The sequence below is a fragment of the Camelina sativa genome, chromosome 3 (assembly GCF_000633955.1).
Source record: "Camelina sativa cultivar DH55 chromosome 3, Cs, whole genome shotgun sequence".
Taxonomy (NCBI): domain Eukaryota; kingdom Viridiplantae; phylum Streptophyta; class Magnoliopsida; order Brassicales; family Brassicaceae; genus Camelina; species Camelina sativa.
This window is the reverse complement of record NC_025687.1, coordinates 25,951,235-25,968,470: the sequence shown is the minus strand read 5'-3', so window position 1 is coordinate 25,968,470 and position 17,236 is coordinate 25,951,235. Positions and strand designations below refer to the sequence as shown.

The window sequence follows — 17,236 nt, the reverse complement described above, 5'->3', positions numbered from 1 at the left end:
TCGCGTCTTCTCCTTGATGAACTTCAATCCCGAGATAGTAGGTGAGCTTGCCTAGATCGCTCATCTCAAACTTCCCAGCCATCTCTTTCTTGAAGTCAAGAATTAACTCAAGACTAGAGCCTGTGACAAGCAAGTCATCTACATAGACCGCTACAATGAGAAGACTTTCTTTACCTTGCTTCTTGTAAAGAGATGATTCTTTAGTGCATATTTCAAAGCCTTTCAAAGCCCAACTCGCCGAGAATGCTGTTTAACTTCAAGTTCCAAGCACGAGGTGCTTGCTTAAGTCCGTAAAGAGCTTTATGCAACTTGTAGACCTTCTCTTCATTATCTTTGATAGCAAAACCTTCTGGCTGAGTAACATACGCATCTTCTATCAAATCTCCATGAAAAAATGCAGTCTTTACATCTAAGTGGTGTATTTCCCAAACATTCGAAGCAGCCAAAGCAATAATGAAATGGACTGTTTCAATTCGAGCAACTGGAGCAAAAACCTCATCAAAATCTATCCCATGCCTCTGCACATATCCTTTGGCAACAAGTCTTGCTTTGTGTTTATTTATGCTGTTATCTGCGTTTCATTTTAACTTAAACACCCATTTCAAACCGATAGATTTCACTCCAAAAGGTAAATCGACTAAGCTCCATGTGTTGTTATTCGTTATCGACCTGATCTCTTCCTCACAAGCATCTTTCCATACCTTGAACTCGCTTGCTTCTCTGAAACTCCCTAGTTCTTCATTTGCTATCAATAAAAGATTTTCTCCTTCTATATCAGCTAATAACACATAGTCACTCAAGTAGCTTGGTCGTTTAACTTGTCTTTCGGACTTTCTTAAAACAGGTCTTTGATACTGAGACTGCGGCTGTGTAATAGAACTTTGCTGCACAGGTTGCGGCAGTTCTAGACTTTGTTCTTGTTCCTCTGCAGATTCAGTTTCAGACTCATCCGTAGCTTCTTCTTCCTCATAAACATCATTATTTCCTTCATTCTCTCTGTTTTCCTCTGTTTCATCTGTAACAATCGCTTCTCTAACTCCATTGTTACCGAAGTCGCCAAAACTAAGAACAAAAGTTCTTGATTCTTCAGAGTTATCCACATGGTCATTCCACCTCCAGCTCTTATTCTCAACAAACACAACGTCTCGACTAACAGTGATTCTCCGGTTGGTTGGATCAAGAAGTCGGTACACCTTAAAGCCAGGTTATGTTCCAAGATATATAAGCATTTTCGACCTATCATTTAGCTTCTTTAGATGTGGAGTCTCAACTTTAGCATAGGCGACACATCCAAACACCTACAAATGTCCCACATCTGGCTTCTTCTTCTTGAAACATTCATATGGTGTCTGAAAATCTAAACTTCTTGTTCCTACCCGATTAATGACATAGGTTGCATGTCTCACTGCTTCTCCCCATAAGTAGTTGGGCATGTTCATATTCTTCAAGAGGCTTCTGGTCATCTCCAACAGTGTCATATTGCGTCGCTCAACAACACCGTTTTGTTGCGGTGTATATGGCGCCGTAAAGTGCCTATTGATGCCTTCTTGTTCACAGAAAGTGAGAAATTCTTGTGACATGAACTCACCCCCTCTGTCGGTTCTAAATGTTTTGATCAAAGTGTTGGACTCCTGTTCTACCAATGCTTTAAACACTTTAAATTTCTCGAATGCTTCGCTTTTCTCCTTCAACAAAATGGTCCACATATATATTGAATGATCGTCAATCAGTACAAAAATATACCTTTTGTGAGATCAGTCCACAGAGATCTCCATGAACAAGTTCTAGTGTTTGATTTGCTCGATAGGATGTTGCCTTTGGAAAGGTTTGCCTTGTTTGTTTACCAAGTAAGCAAGACGCACAAGTCTCCTTCTCTTTTGGTACACGATATCCCAACCACTAACTGTTTTGCAACCATAGTCTTGATAGTCTTGAGACTCACATGTCCCAAACATGAGTGCCACATATTAGAATCACTTGAAGCTAGAAGTTGCAGACACTTTGTACTTTCAACCTCCAATTTGACTTTGTAAAGTCTGTTTCTCGAACGATTGGCTCTTACTAACAAATTCCCTTCTCGGTCATGCACAGTGAGATGACCATCTTTCATCCTGATATCACAACCATCTTCAGTAGCTTGTCCCAAGCTAATGATATTGCTCTTGAGATTTGGTAAGTAGTAGACATCAGTTAACAACTTGCGTCCTCCTCCTTTGGTGATAAACAAGATTGAACCCTTCCCTTTTATGTCGATGTGTGAATCATCACCAAATCAAACTCTTCCTGTGACCATTGGATTGATTTTGCAAAATAAACCATAGTTTCTTGTCATATGGTTATTAGCACCATTGTCCAGATACCAAGTCTCATCTGAGCAGTCTTTAAGCTCTTTTGGTTGTATCTTCTTTTCATTAAGATACACTACTTCATGCATCATAAGAGATTCAGCCTCATGAGTGTTATCTTCTTCCTTCTCCGAAGTTTCTTGTGCTTTGATTAATTTCAATAACCGATCAGGACAATTTGATGCATAGTGTCCAATCTTGTCACACATGTAGCAAGTAATCCTTGATTTGTCCCTTTGTTGAAAACCAGAACGACCTCGACCTCTGCCTCTTCCACGATATGAGCCTCTTCCTCTGCCACCATCATAGCTGAAATCGTAGGACTGCGACTCTGAGTTGACGTACATAAGCTTGTTTTGGTTTTCTTGTGGATCCTCTTCATCATTAATTTGTTCCTCATAGGTCTTTAATCTGCCAACAATATCTTCAAAAGTTGTTGTTTTTAGATCAAGAACCTGCTCAAGTGCTGCGATTATATGAATATATTTCTTTCTTGGCAAACTTTTCAAAAACTTCTTCACAATCTTAGTTTCTTCAATGATTTCTCCCAACGATGCTGATTTTGTGGAGTTCTCTGAAAGTTTACCAACAAAGTTGTCAATAGTATCGGTTTCCTTCATCTTTAGTCTGTCGAACTCGGCCATGAGAGTCTGTAGTTTAGCTTCTTTAACGCGATCAGCGCCTAGGTTCCTTGCTTTGATGGAATCCCATACACCTTTAGCGGTAACTTGATCACCAACTTGTAAGATCATAGACTCAGGTATGGACTGAAAGAGTAGGGCTCTTGCAAGGTCGTTCTTTTCGGGTTTGGTAGTTCCAGGATCAATTGCCTCCCATACTTTATGAACACACAACGCAACGTCCATTCTCATTGCCCATACTGTATAATTGATTGGTGTCAACATAGGGCAGTGAATGGATGATGGCGTATTCTCCTTCGGCTTGTTGCTTGCAGCTATTAACTCACTCATAATTCGAATATCAAACCTAGAAGCTCTGATACCAAATCTAGTTTTAGCAAGAAAGATATAAGAACAAAAGATCTGTTTATAAGAATAACTCTCTTATTAAGTTAAAGAAACTAACTCAAAAACTTTAAGTTCTTTCACACAATCTCTCAATCTCTTTCTCTCTCAAATCTCTCTCAATGGTATACCACACTTTCGCAACTCTTTATATAGAGAAAACTTAAAACATAATTTCCTAATCCAAACAGATAAACTAACTTATTTAAATACTTCCTAAATAGAAATATTCCTAATTAGATTGGAGTTTTCCTTTTCCTTTAAACCGCTTTCTTCTTCTTCAAGTTTAGCCCAACAATACTACACAATTTTTCATACATATTTTGTTTCTATTAGTGACAATCATCATAATCATACGGAAAAAACCAAATATTATTAAAATTTAAATTCAATTTTGTATCTGTTTTGTTGTCTCATATATATAATCATATATATTGGACATGTATGTGCAATATTCTCCGTATCCGTCCTTTGATTACCTACATTTGTCGTACGGTTTGACTCTTATTAGCGTTTTAATAAATTGCATGTCATGACTCCAAAATAGACCCAAGAGGTTACGTTTTATATTTTGCATATTACTTTATTACAATCATATCCACGTCCTCGGAGGTTATAATCTCATTCAAAATACCGAATTTTTGTATAGTGATTCAATGATATTACGGTAGTTTAATAAGTGCAGTCTCACTTTACAAAAACATTTACGCACTCAAAACATGCATAGAAAATTATATTGTTGTGAAATATACAACTTTGGTGAAATAAAACACAAAACTTAAAGTAGACATTGCAAGCTGTTTAACTCTTTCCCTAAAGCAAAAGAGAGAAAAGTGCTCTCTTTTCCAACTTTTTTTCTTTAATTTTCTTTTCAAGCTTTTAATTTTCTTAATAGTATATTCACAAGTTTGAATTCATAGTCATAGCAATAAGCCAATTACATATCAAAACAACAACTCTACCACTATCAAGAAAAGCTTATATATGGCAGAGTCAATAAAAACTTCTTTAATAAGTCACTATTTTCATCTTTTTAGATTCTCAAAATCAAGAATGAAGAGCAAGGTTCTAAGATATTCTTTGCTTAGTTGGGAAATAAAAGTGATTAAGACAAGTAGACAATTATACATGTGTCTGATTAAAAAAAAACTTCCTGTGCATATCCAAAGGAAAGACGGATAGAGACAATATATATGTTTATGTCGTACGTGAATTATGATATACTGAAACTGTTAACAAAGTATGAAAATATCTACAAATTAAAATCTATAGCATAAATAGTTATAAATAGATTACAGTTATTGAATCTAATGTAATACTTATTGAATCTAATTATTACATTTGCGTATAATATTCTTTCATATAAAATACTAATCACTTTTGTTTTAAATTTTTTATCTTCGAACTCAGCACATAATTAATAACATTTAATAGATGTATATTGTACATTCTGAAACTGTAACACGCTAGTTATCACAATTTTTTTTAGTTACATTAGGTGACATTTTTAATGGTTATTAATATTTTTAGTGAAATAACCTGTATAAATTTGAAGAAAGCATGCTTTAAAACTGGTGCATAATATTTTTAAAAAGTTGATCGGTCAGAATATAGATAAAATGTTTTTGTTTATGCATATTGTAATCTTTTACGTACTTAATATCGACATAAATTTAAGTTTAGTTATTTTTATTTTATATTTTTTGTTCAAAAAGTTATTTTCTAAAATGGGGTCGATAGCGTATTAATATATTAAGAGCTACCAAAAGTTATTGACCGGAATTCTCCTATGGTTTGATAGAACATTTTGGTTGTTAATCGTACAACTTGAACATTTCAAAAGACGCAGTAGCCAATGATTTATGAGGGAACTGCATTAAATATTGTTACTTAGAGGAGTAGGATGAATCTTTATTAAATTATTTGGATAATCACAAAGAAAATAGAGCTCATGTAGCAGCTTTTATTCTGGTAGTGGGCCTTTTTAGGGTTTGATTGAACATGTGTGAGAGGCATACCTCCAAATAAATTATGAGACTCTTGTTGGGTAAGGACATCTTCTTTCTATTGTTTTTTGTAATAATCATCTGCAATTGAGTTACCTTTTAATTCTCCCGATAATTTGATGATTGTTATGTGAGACTAGACAATGTGTTACTTATAATCTATAAGTATGAAAGAAGAGAGGCTCCAATCTCATATGAGTTTCCAGCAGTGTTCAAGAAAGCGCTAGGCGGAATCCATGCGGTAACCCAACGCCTAGCGCCTAGAAGGATTAATCGGAGTTTAAGCGTTTTTAAGCATTCTAAGCGGATATACATATTTATGCAAAAATATAATATATAATATATAATATGTATATGTATATATAACCAAAATTCAAACAGGGATGAAGACAAATATATTTCATTATAACATTTGGTGAAGTTATTAAATAAAACCTATTATAATGAATAAAAATAACAAGAAACGTGAGGACAAAAAAGAAAGACAAGAAACATAACATTTGTTGGGCCAAATAAGAAAAACCATGCCAATTTTTAAAGCCTATTAAAGAGTTAAGTTGTTCACGTGACTCTATTCACTGAGTAAAAGCATAAAACAGTCATCGTCTTCTTCGTTTGTAAATTAGGGTTTATGTTAAGAACATGTTTTTGCAGCCGCCTAAAACCGCCGAATCCGATTAAACGCTGCTGAAACCGCCAAATAGCTTGCCCCGCTTAGTACTGCTGATAAAGAAAAAGCGTGGCGAACCCCTCATGCCCAGCGCCTAGGGCGATTTATTGAACACTGGTTTCCAGCAATAACCAAAACCAGAATTTGAATGGAACGATTATATCATGGGCAGGCACAGCCCATTATATTCTCCAACCCAATATGATTGAACCAATTCATTGACTTATTATCATAGAGCTAACATGGGATAAATAAATCCAAATACCACCAACATAATATGTACTTCCAGTAATACTAATCTATTTAACATTTTTACGACATGCCTCAAAGAGACAAGTTAACGCACGTTCGTCATTTCTTTATGTAGTAGATTTTTTTTAATGATTTAATTGATATTTTCAAAGTTGAGAAGTAAAATTAACATCCCAAATTTAAAAGTTTATGTATTTTTAATGAAACTGCTATACGAGGTATAAAAATACAACTTCTTAATGAATACATATTTGTTAAACATTTCAAAACTAGTACAACTGAAACATTTCAAAAGTCACGATACTGTTATTAAATACAACTTCTTAATAACTCTTTAACAAAATATTTATATGACTCCCGCTAGTTCGATAGTCACTATTTACATCTATCCGATATGACCCATAGGCTGGAAGCGGAAGGATACGAGCAGGCGGCAAGCAAATATGAGTGGGATGATGGATCCGACCATTATGATGTGACAAAGATATATGTACGAGGTGGTCCGAAAGGCATACAATTTGTCAAGTTCGACTATGTCAAGACTGGACAACTGAAAGATGGATCATTCCATGGTTATCCAGACACAGGTTTCACAGAGATGGTATGACTTGGAAATATGCTTTTATTCGTGTTCATTGATATATTATGGTTTTTGTGGGTTTTAACCATGATATAAGGAGTCTTTTTGAGTCTTTTGATTTGTTTTCTAGGATGTTTTTGAGTATTTGCAGGTTTTTTAGGACTTTGGCACAGAAGGAGCAAAGTGGAGCAATTTAGATCATTTTGGAGCATAAATCTCGAAGAATCAATTTGGACTCGGATCAAAACAAGAGCATCGGTCGACACCCTCTTCAGCCGATGAAGAATCACAAATTTCGAAATTTTACAAATCTGCCCCAAAGTTTTCTATATTTGCAACACAAGTCCCTGACGTGTTTTAGGACATATAAATAGTATTTTTAGGTTTTAGAAACCGTTAAGTTTTATTCTAACAGCTTTTTGAGAGAGAAAAACCCTAAAAGATTTTTAGAGAGCTATTGGAGAGAAGAATCAAGACTCCTTCAGAGAAGATTCAGAACTCCTTTACTTCTTCTTTTGATTTCTTAATGTAATTTATTCAGTCTATGATGTGTTCCTCATTGATTATGTCTGAGTAGTTTGCTTGTTAGGTTCAATTTTTTTCACATGGATTTTATGATTTATTAGATCTGTTTATTTAGGCTTCATTATCTTTCTAGATGTTCATCATAGGTTGTTCTTCATATTAATCCTTGATTGGCCATCTAGAATTAATAACCTAGGAAAATAAATTGATGTGAGAATATAATTGATTTTCCTGATAAAACCTTTTGATGAGAAAAATTACTTTCTGCAAAGAGATTTGATTTAGTAATTTTGTGAACTTATCTAAACCTGTTTTTAAAGCTAATTTTTAACCTAGAATTTTACAAAGAGATTTGGATTTTCTGGTTTTTAATTTAGATAATATTTGCAGTGAGAACTGATTTATTTTACAAAAGAGTTTAGAGTTCTAGATCTGATTTTTAATTGCTTGAATCCTAATTAATTTATTGATTTAATATTTTGTAATTTCCTGAAAAATTTCCTAGACATAGCTTTTTGATCATCTGAATTTACACAGCTTTTATTTATTATTTTGCATTGTTTATTTTAATTCAAATTATTATTGTTTAGCTTAATTATAAAACTCTATAATTTATTATGTAGACTTGAGTCCTTGTGGAATTCGACCCCTAAGTATTACAGTGACCTCTTAATTTGAGAGATAAGCTCAAGGGTAAATTTGAGCATATCAAATTTTGGCGCCGTTGCCGGGGACTCTTTGATCTACCATTAGATTTGAGTTTTGTATTTCGTCTAAATTTTTTTTTTTTTTTTTCTACTTACACGTTTTTGTTTTTCTTCTCTTTGGTGTTTCAGGTGCATGCCTCCTAGACCTCACACAAGGAGCAACAAGACTGTTCCTACTGTGAAGCTTACAAATCAAGAGTTGGGAAAACTTGAGCGTGAGAACCGAAAAGCAGCCAAATCCTTGAAGATTGTTAACACAGTTATTCTGATGCGTGATGAGGATGGTGCTTTGAGGGATCAAGAGGGCCACTTGCGCAACGAGCAGGGCCAAAAGCTTGATGCAGTAATGTTATTGCTGAAGTTGTTGTTGGCGACGAGCAAGCTGCTGTTGTCGATGGTGTCGATCGCCAACCAGAGGGTATCGATCGACACCCACCTCCAGCAGACGGACGTAGAGCTGCAAACCACGTCCACAACCCAGTTCGAAGACAGGATCAAAATTGGGATATGATCAGGACTATTGCAGACTTCAACAGAGCTGATTTAATGTATGAAAACCTCTCTGCAGTTGTTCCACCTCCATTTCCAAAGAATGACTTTGAGCTGAAGCCTGCATACTTCCAGCTAGTTGGACAAAGATCCATCTCTAATCTGCCCAATGAGAAGCCTTTGGACCATATTGAGCATTTTGAAGACTTGGTGACCAGTATCAAGGCCAATGGAGTAACTGAAGACTACATCTACTGCAAGCTTTTCCCATATTCACTTGCAGGAGTAGCATCTCAATGGCTAAAACAGTTGCCAACTGGATCTTTGACATTTTGGCAACAAGTCAAAGTGGCTTTTCTCAACTACTTTTATGATGATGCCATGTCAGATGAGCTAAGAGTCAAGCTGTCCTCCTTCAAGCAAAGACCAGATGAAGCTTTCAAGGCAGCTTGGGTGAGATTCAAGGCTTATCAAAGGGTCTGTCCACACCATGGATTTTCAAGAGTGCAACTGCTAAGCATCTTTTTCAGAGGAATTGACTGGGAATATCAGCTAGCTTTGGATGCTGCAAGTCATGGGAACTTCAAGACAAGATATCCTGAAGATGCTGAAGCCTTGATTGAGAATTTGGCCTCCAGCAATAGTACTAAGAGAGCTGATGCTGAAAGAAAGAGATTACATGGAGGATTTGAATCAAACCAGCTAGCTTCAGTCAATTCTAAGCTAGATTCAGTGCATAATCTTCTTGTGGGTAAGAAATCAGTTCACTTTGCTGCTGAAGTTGAGACATTTGAGCCAGAGCCAGAGAATACAGAGGAGAATGTCAACTATGTTTATGGAGCTGGGTATCAAGGACAAAGATTCGGTAATCAGCAAAGCAACAAGCCTTACAGTGGGAACTCTTTGGGCTACACTCCTAAGCCTGATTTTCAGAAGTAGCAACAAGGGAACAACTTCACAGGGACTTATGGGAACTCTTCCTATCAATCTCCACATCCACAAACTCCTTCTGAGAGTAGAATGGAGGCCATGCTTGAGCAGCTTCTTCAGGGACAAGAGAATATGACAGTGACATTCAATGGGAAGATTGATAATGTCTACACAGAGTTTACTGGAAGGATTGATGCATTGAATGTACATGTTAAGCAATTGGAGAGTCAAGTGGCACAGACTGCTGGGTCTGTTAAAAGCAAGAGGGTTTTCTTTCTGGAAGAGCTGAGTCAAACCCCAAGCATGATTGCAATTCCATATCAGTGAGAGATGAAGATGCTGGTGCAATTGTTTCTGCAGAACAGAAAGAAAAATCGGCCAAATTCTCGGGTTCAGATGATGGTGTCGATCGGCACCACCTGGGTGTCGGTCGACACCCCTCTCAGACAGGACCCGGCAACACAAAATCTCAGATTCCAGCAGCTGTTGAGAGGGTATACAAGCATAAGATTCCTTTTCCTAAGCCAAGAAAGTCCAAGCAGGAGATGGAGGAAGCTAGATGTAAGGCGATGATGGACAAGGTGATGATAGAGATGCCTTTGATTGATGCAAAACCACCGCCTATCAGGCCCCTGACTGATTCATTCAAATTGATAGGCGTACCTCGTGAAAAAAAGCACGTGGCTACGAACCACGGTGTCGGGGGTTCGGTAAAGCTTTCATCACCACTTAAGCGTTATGTGAAGAGAATGGTATCAAATGGTTTGAGCCCTGAGGAAGGAGCTTTGCTAACTAAGGATGTCAGTGCGATTCTGCTGAACTAGCCCTCATAGAAAAAGAAAGAGAAGAAGCAAGAGGTGGTTGTCTCTAAGGAAGTGAGTGCAATAATTCAGTGTAGGACTGCATAGAAGTTACTAGACCCTAGAAGCTTTGTACTTGATTGCTTTATCTCTGCAGAACGGTTTGCTCACTCACTATGTGATCTAGGCTCTAGTATTAACTTGATGCCACATTCTGTTGCTATGAAACTTGGGATGATGGAATTCAAGCCAACTCAGATATCTCTTATCTTAGTTGATCGATCCCGAAGAATTCCTGAAGGTGTTTTAGAGGATATTCCAATTAAGGTTGGAAACTTCATGATTCCCACTGACTTTGTGGTGCTGAAGTATGACAAAGAGCCTAAAGACCCTCTCATCTTAGGAAGATCTTTCTTGGCTACAGCTCGTGCCATCATAGATGTACAGAAGGGACATATAACACTGAATGTGGGAGGTTTGAGTATAAACTTTGAGATGGATAAGCTGAGGAGGGCTCCTACTATTGATGGACAGACTTTTTCTGTTGAGAAAATTTCTGATTTTTGAGCATCAAGCTCAATGTCGATCGACACCGCTGCAGCATCGATCGACACCCCTCCACATCCGAACCTGCACTTGTCCACAACTGATGCTCCAAGTCTGACAACTGTTCCCAAACAGAAGACACACCCCTCCACACCCCAGAGTCCTCAGGTAAGGCAAAGGTATGCATCTTCTTTACCCAACCCCCCTTCTATCATTAACAAGGCTTTCAAAGGTACAAAAACTGTTTTGCAGTTAACCGAGCCATGAGATTATCGTAGAGCGCTTGTTTCTTCTGTTGGTTATTGTGCAGGACATAAAAGATGCAAACCCTACCCTAAATCCCACCCAGGTCCTGTTCCTCATATCCTTGGTAGACCTCACTCTTCTACTGCTTATACACCACCTTGGATGAAGAGGTCATGCTCTGGGAGGCATGCATTGCCATGTTCTGATCTACCCAATGCCTGAGCTTCAACGCAGTCCAGCTAATGACTGAAAACAAGCGCTTAGTGGGAGGCAACCCACTTATAGGTTTTTCTTTTCCTTTTGAATCATTTTTCTTTTTTTGCATTGAGTCAGTTTTTGTTTGAATTTTGTTTGAAATCATGAACTATCTATCTATCATGTTGCTTTTAACTTGTGTTTGAGTGTCTCTTAACAGAATAATCATCCAAGGATTGATCCATCAACACAACTATCTGCAACTAACAAGGACATACGGCCAAAAACACCATTCGTGATGAGTGTCGATCGACACTGAAATGGTATCGGTCGACGACGCATGGTAACCCAAAAACAGTTCATCTTTTCCTTACAATTTTCCATATGTTTTTGTTTCTTTTTGCTTTCTTCTTACTTGAAGACACTGGGGACAGTGTCGTTTAAGTCTGGGGGAGATTAGTACTAACTACTAACAGAGTTTTTGGTTTTTAGTGTGTCAAAACCGAATTTTGTTTTTATTGAGTCAAATTTTTCATAATTGTGTTGGGGACTATGATTTTTCTTTTTAGGTGTATTGCCTTGGTTGATTAATGCTGCCGATTGAATCCACTAATCCGACTAATGAAAAATCCAATGGCTAACCAGTGNCAGACTTCAACAGAGCTGATTTAATGTATGAAAACCTCTCTGCAGTTGTTCCACCTCCATTTCCAAAGAATGACTTTGAGCTGAAGCCTGCATACTTCCAGCTAGTTGGACAAAGATCCATCTCTAATCTGCCCAATGAGAAGCCTTTGGACCATATTGAGCATTTTGAAGACTTGGTGACCAGTATCAAGGCCAATGGAGTAACTGAAGACTACATCTACTGCAAGCTTTTCCCATATTCACTTGCAGGAGTAGCATCTCAATGGCTAAAACAGTTGCCAACTGGATCTTTGACATTTTGGCAACAAGTCAAAGTGGCTTTTCTCAACTACTTTTATGATGATGCCATGTCAGATGAGCTAAGAGTCAAGCTGTCCTCCTTCAAGCAAAGACCAGATGAAGCTTTCAAGGCAGCTTGGGTGAGATTCAAGGCTTATCAAAGGGTCTGTCCACACCATGGATTTTCAAGAGTGCAACTGCTAAGCATCTTTTTCAGAGGAATTGACTGGGAATATCAGCTAGCTTTGGATGCTGCAAGTCATGGGAACTTCAAGACAAGATATCCTGAAGATGCTGAAGCCTTGATTGAGAATTTGGCCTCCAGCAATAGTACTAAGAGAGCTGATGCTGAAAGAAAGAGATTACATGGAGGATTTGAATCAAACCAGCTAGCTTCAGTCAATGCTAAGCTAGATTCAGTGCATAATCTTCTTGTGGGTAAGAAATCAGTTCACTTTGCTGCTGAAGTTGAGACATTTGAGCCAGAGCCAGAAAATACAGAGGAGAATGTCAACTATGTTTATGGAGCTGGGTATCAAGGACAAAGATTCGGTAATCAGCAAAGCAACAAGCCTTACAGTGGGAACTCTTTGGGCTACACTCCTAAGCCTGATTTTCAGAAGTAGCAACAAGGGAACAACTTCACAGGGACTTATGGGAACTCTTCCTATCAATCTCCACATCCACAAACTCCTTCTGAGAGTAGAATGGAGGCCATGCTTGAGCAGCTTCTTCAGGGACAAGAGAATATGACAGTGACATTCAATGGGAAGATTGATAATGTCTACACAGAGTTTACTGGAAGGATTGATGCATTGAATGTACATGTTAAGCAATTGGAGAGTCAAGTGGCACAGACTGCTGGGTCTGTTAAAAGCAAGAGGGTTTTCTTTCTGGAAGAGCTGAGTCAAACCCCAAGCATGATTGCAATTCCATATCAGTGAGAGATGAAGATGCTGGTGCAATTGTTTCTGCAGAACAGAAAGAAAAATCGGCCAAATTCTCGGGTTCAGATGATGGTGTCGATCGGCACCACCTGGGTGTCGGTCGACACCCCTCTCAGACAGGACCCGGCAACACAAAATCTCAGATTCCAGCAGCTGTTGAGAGGGTATACAAGCATAAGATTCCTTTTCCTAAGCCAAGAAAGTCCAAGCAGGAGATGGAGGAAGCTAGATGTAAGGCGATGATGGACAAGGTGATGATAGAGATGCCTTTGATTGATGCAAAACCACCGCCTATCAGGCCCCTGACTGATTCATTCAAATTGATAGGCGTACCTCGTGAAAAAAAGCACGTGGCTACGAACCACGGTGTCGGGGGTTCGGTAAAGCTTTCATCACCACTTAAGCGTTATGTGAAGAGAATGGTATCAAATGGTTTGAGCCCTGAGGAAGGAGCTTTGCTAACTAAGGATGTCAGTGCGATTCTGCTGAACTAGCCCTCATAGAAAAAGAAAGAGAAGAAGCAAGAGGTGGTTGTCTCTAAGGAAGTGAGTGCAATAATTCAGTGTAGGACTGCATAGAAGTTACTAGACCCTAGAAGCTTTGTACTTGATTGCTTTATCTCTGCAGAACGGTTTGCTCACTCACTATGTGATCTAGGCTCTAGTATTAACTTGATGCCACATTCTGTTGCTATGAAACTTGGGATGATGGAATTCAAGCCAACTCAGATATCTCTTATCTTAGTTGATCGATCCCGAAGAATTCCTGAAGGTGTTTTAGAGGATATTCCAATTAAGGTTGGAAACTTCATGATTCCCACTGACTTTGTGGTGCTGAAGTATGACAAAGAGCCTAAAGACCCTCTCATCTTAGGAAGATCTTTCTTGGCTACAGCTCGTGCCATCATAGATGTACAGAAGGGACATATAACACTGAATGTGGGAGGTTTGAGTATAAACTTTGAGATGGATAAGCTGAGGAGGGCTCCTACTATTGATGGACAGACTTTTTCTGTTGAGAAAATTTCTGATTTTTGAGCATCAAGCTCAATGTCGATCGACACCGCTGCAGCATCGATCGACACCCCTCCACATCCGAACCTGCACTTGTCCACAACTGATGCTCCAAGTCTGACAACTGTTCCCAAACAGAAGACACACCCCTCCACACCCCAGAGTCCTCAGGTAAGGCAAAGGTATGCATCTTCTTTACCCAACCCCCCTTCTATCATTAACAAGGCTTTCAAAGGTACAAAAACTGTTTTGCAGTTAACCGAGCCATGAGATTATCGTAGAGCGCTTGTTTCTTCTGTTGGTTATTGTGCAGGACATAAAAGATGCAAACCCTACCCTAAATCCCACCCAGGTCCTGTTCCTCATATCCTTGGTAGACCTCACTCTTCTACTGCTTATACACCACCTTGGATGAAGAGGTCATGCTCTGGGAGGCATGCATTGCCATGTTCTGATCTACCCAATGCCTGAGCTTCAACGCAGTCCAGCTAATGACTGAAAACAAGCGCTTAGTGGGAGGCAACCCACTTATAGGTTTTTCTTTTCCTTTTGAATCATTTTTCTTTTTTTGCATTGAGTCAGTTTTTGTTTGAATTTTGTTTGAAATCATGAACTATCTATCTATCATGTTGCTTTTAACTTGTGTTTGAGTGTCTCTTAACAGAATAATCATCCAAGGATTGATCCATCAACACAACTATCTGCAACTAACAAGGACATACGGCCAAAAACACCATTCGTGATGAGTGTCGATCGACACTGAAATGGTATCGGTCGACGACGCATGGTAACCCAAAAACAGTTCATCTTTTCCTTACAATTTTCCATATGTTTTTGTTTCTTTTTGCTTTCTTCTTACTTGAAGACACTGGGGACAGTGTCGTTTAAGTCTGGGGGAGATTAGTACTAACTACTAACAGAGTTTTTGGTTTTTAGTGTGTCAAAACCGAATTTTGTTTTTATTGAGTCAAATTTTTCATAATTGTGTTGGGGACTATGATTTTTCTTTTTAGGTGTATTGCCTTGGTTGATTAATGCTGCCGATTGAATCCACTAATCCGACTAATGAAAAATCCAATGGCTAACCAGTGAACCAGAGACATCCAAATTTCCAACGGAATTCATAAAAGCCTGAGGTAACTTCTGTACTTTTCTTTTTAACTCATTAAGGAGATTGATGTTCATAAAGCTTGTCTCCTTGTTCATACCTGACAAGTAAGATCTTCAAAAGAAAATGGTATTTCTCTCCCTTATTTAAGTTGAAAAAATCACTCCTAAGAGCTTTGTTAAAAAAAAAACGAGAATAGAAGATGAGATGATTTTGATCAGTTTAGAGAGAGAGGTAAATTACCAATGACCTCATTATTCTACTCTTGAGTCAAATGATCACACAAAGCTTGGAAGCGAGGGATAGGTAAATTACCGATGACCCCATTATTCGCCTACACCTTTGCTTGTAAAAAAAAAGTCAGTAAAAAAAAACAGCAAGGCAAAGCTCAAAGGAGGCTTAGAATAGAATAAGTCTGGGGGGAGAGGAAGAATACCACATATTCTAAAAAGATATATCTTGCTTGTTAAAATATAGTACGGGAATAAGTCTAGAAGGTTCTTGACATTGATCAAATTGATGAGTCCCATTGATGAAGGCTTAATGGAGGAAGTAGTGGAATTTGGTTTGAATTTGGGAATGATACGAATGTCAATGGAGAAGTACATGGTGGTTCTATTTGGATTTGTCTGCTAAGCATATGGATTATGGTTTGAATGATCATGGCATTACCTTAGAAAGAAAATGAGTTTTTCTGTTGTCAAACCTCTTTCACAGGTCTAAGTTTCTGTTTTGCTTGAGGTCAAGCAAATGCTAAGTCTGGGGGAGTTGATATATCATGGTTTTTGTGGTTTTTAACCATGATATAATGAGTCTTTTTGAGTCTTTTGATTTGTTTTCTATGATGTTTTTGAGTCTTTGCAGGTTTTCTATGACTTTGGCACATAAGGAGCAAAGTGGAGCAATTTGGATCATTTTGGAGCATAAATCTCGAAGAATCAATTTGGACTCGGATCAAAACAAGAGCATCGGTCGACACCCTCTTCAGCCGATGAAGAATCACAAATTTGGAAATTTTACAAATCTGCCCCAAAGTTTTCCATATTTGCAACACACCTGACGTGTTTTAGGACATATAAATAGTATTTTTAGGTTTTAGAAACCCTTAAGTTTTATTCTAGGAAGTTTTATTCTAGCAGCTTTTTGAGAGAGAAAAACCCTAAAAGATTTTTAGAGAGCTATTGGAGAGAAGAATCAAGACTCCTTGAGAGAAGATTCAAAACTCCTTTACTTCTTCTTTTGATTTCTTAATGCAATTTATTCAGTCTATGATGTGTTCCTCATTGATTATATCTGAGTAGTTTGCTTGTTAGGTTCAGGGTTTTTCACATGGATTTTATGATTTATTAGATCTGTTTATTTAGGATTCATTATCTTTCTAGATCTTCATCATAGGTTGTTCTTCATATTAATCCTTGATTGGCCATCTAGAATTAATAACCTAGCAAAATAAATTGATATGAGAATATAATTGATTTTCCTGATAAAACCTTTTGATGAGCAAAATTACTTTCTGCAAAGAGATTTGATTTAGTAATTTTGTGAAATTATCTAAACCTGTTTTTAAAGCTAAGTTTTAACCTAGAATTTTACAAAGAGATTTGGATTTTCTGGTTTTTAATTTAGATAATATTTGCAGTGAAAACTGATTTATTTTACAAAAGAGTTTAGAGTTCTAGATCTGATTTTTAATTGTTTGAATCCTAATTAATTTATTGATTTACTATTTTGTAATTTCCTGAGAAATTTTCTGGACATAACTTTTTGATCATCTTAATTTACACAGCTTTTATTTAATATTTTGCATTGTTTATTTTAATTCAAATTATTATTGTTTAGCTTAATTATAAAACTCTATAATTTATTTTGTAAACTTGAGTCCTTGTGGAATTCGACCCCTAAGTATTACAGTGACCTCTTAATTT

At 37.5% G+C, this 17,236-nt stretch overlaps 1 pseudogene; it reads left to right on the top strand.

Annotated features, from left to right (window-relative positions):
- Nucleotides 6,693–17,236, top strand: part of LOC104779320 — a 12,081-nt pseudogene continuing 1,537 nt past the window's right edge.